We start from the raw sequence: 2241 nt of genomic DNA, 5'->3' as shown, positions 1-2241 counted from the left end.
TTGTATATTCCTGATGACAAATGATGTGGAGCACCTTTTCACATGATTATTGGATATTCAGATATCTAGTTTTCAGATATCTAGATATTTAGTTTTTGAAATACTTTAAGTCTTTTGTTCTTTTTTATTGCATTGTCTTTTATTTTTAATTTGTAGGAGTTTTTATATATTTTGAATATGAGTCCTTTGCCAGCTCTATGTATTGCAAGTATTTTCTTTTAGTCTGTGGCTGTCTATCCACTTTCTTAATTATATATTCTGAAGAACAGGAGTTTTTAATTTTGATAAAGTACAATTTATTTATGTTTCTTTTATGATTAGTGCCTTTTCGGTCTTAAGAAATTTTTGCTTACCCCAAGGTCATAAAGATATTTCCTGTTTTAGAAGCTTTTTCGAGAAGCTTTATTGTTTTAACTTTCACATTTAGACCTCTAATCCATTTGAGTTAATTTTGGTGTATAGTGTAAGGTATGAACTAATGGTCATTATTTTCCATATGGATATGCAGTTGTTCCAGAACTATATGTTGAAAAGATTATCTTTTCCCCATTAAATTACCTTTGAAACTTTGTCAAAATTCAACTGAACCATATGTGTATTGACCTATTTCTAGACTCTCTATTCTGTTTCCATTGATCCTTATGTCAATAACATAGAACGTCTTAAAAGCAGGTAATATAAGTCTTCCAACTTTATTGTTTTTCAGAATAGTTTGATTCTTCTAGGTCAGTTGAATTTCCATATAAACTTTAAAATAAGCATGTTGATTTCTACAAAAAAAAAAAACAGCTGAGCTTCTGATTAGAATCTATAGGTCAATGCACTCAATCTATAGATCAATTTGCAGAATTGATATCTTAACAATATTGAGTCTTCCAATCAATGGACATTGTAAACCTTTAAAATTCCTCTCAGGAATGTTATGTAGTTTTTGGTGTACATGTCTTAGTCCTATTTTGTTAAAATTTTCCCTAAGTATTTAACATTTTTTGGTATTTTTGTAGAAGTTCTTTTAAAATTTTATTTTTCAATTATTCATTGCTAATATATAGAAATGCAATTGATTTTTTTACATTGTCTTTTTATTATGCAAATCCTCCCATTAGTTATAGTAGTGGTTTTATAGATTCCTTTGAATTTTCCATGCATTAAATCATGTTATCTGCAAGTAGTTTTATTCTTCAATATCAATTTTTATATATTTTATTTTTTTTCTTGCCTTGTTACATTGGTTAAGATCCCTGAATCTATGTTGAAGAGTTGTGGTAAGAATCCTTGTTTTGTTATGAATTTTAGGGGAAGGTGTTCAGTCTTTCACCACTAGGTATGATGTTAGCTGTAGATTTTCATAGATATTTTTTATTAGATTGAGCAAGTTTCATGTTATCCCTTGTTTGCTGAGAGTTTTCTTTCTCTTTTTAAAAAAATCATGAATCAGTTTGATTTTGTTATATGCTTTTCTTGAATCTATTGAGATGTTCAGACAGTTGTTCTCCTCTATTCTATTAACATTGTGAATTACATTGATTGGTTTTTGCATATGAAACTAGCCTTGCATTCCTGGGATAAACCACATTTAGTCATGATGTATTGTTTTTTATGAATTGGCAGATTTAATATGCTAATATTTTGTTTAGGATGTTAATGTCTATATTCATAAGTGATTTGGGCTTGAAATTTTCTTATAATGCCTTATGTCAGATTTTTATTTTTTGCCATTCAATTGGTGTCTTTATTCATACATGTTGATTTTTCCCAAGGAGAAACTGTTGAAGGGAGAGGGAGGGAGGGCTGAGTGGGGAGCCATGGCTTGTTTTTCCTCCAACCAATGGAAGAAGTGAGAGAAAAATATGGAACACTTTAAGAATCTGTGTATCATCCTTGTGCAGGGGCCATACTGATCTGCTCTGTATCATTACAATTTTAGTATATGTGCTGCCAAAACGAACACCCTTTGTCAGATTTTGATATTAGGTTTATGTTATGCTGGTTTGGAATTGTTTTTCTTCCTTTGTTCTCTGAAAACATTTGTATAAAATTGGAATTTTCTTTTTAAATTTTTTAATAGAATTCACCAGTTAAGCCACATAGGCCTGGAGTTTTCTTTGTGGGAAGGTTTTAAATTACGAATTCAATTTCTTTAACAGAATATGGGGTGATTCAGATTTTTCACTTCTTCTTGGTTCAGTCTTAGAAAGTTTTGTTCTTCAAAGAATTTTTTGATTTCCTGTAAGTCATTGA

General features: G+C 29.9%; 1 non-coding gene across 1 annotated transcript; it reads right to left on the bottom strand.

Moving 5' to 3' along the window:
- Positions 1–1844: 1844 nt before the first annotated feature.
- Positions 1845–1951, bottom strand: LOC132415597 (U6 spliceosomal RNA). Its single transcript, XR_009517319.1, has one exon. It is a non-coding gene; the product is annotated as a U6 spliceosomal RNA (small nuclear RNA).
- Positions 1952–2241: the final 290 nt, after the last annotated feature.

This window comes from Delphinus delphis, chromosome 19, assembly GCF_949987515.2.
Source record: "Delphinus delphis chromosome 19, mDelDel1.2, whole genome shotgun sequence".
Taxonomy (NCBI): domain Eukaryota; kingdom Metazoa; phylum Chordata; class Mammalia; order Artiodactyla; family Delphinidae; genus Delphinus; species Delphinus delphis.
Note: the sequence above shows the minus strand (reverse complement) of the source record. Positions and strands in the feature narration are given on the sequence as shown.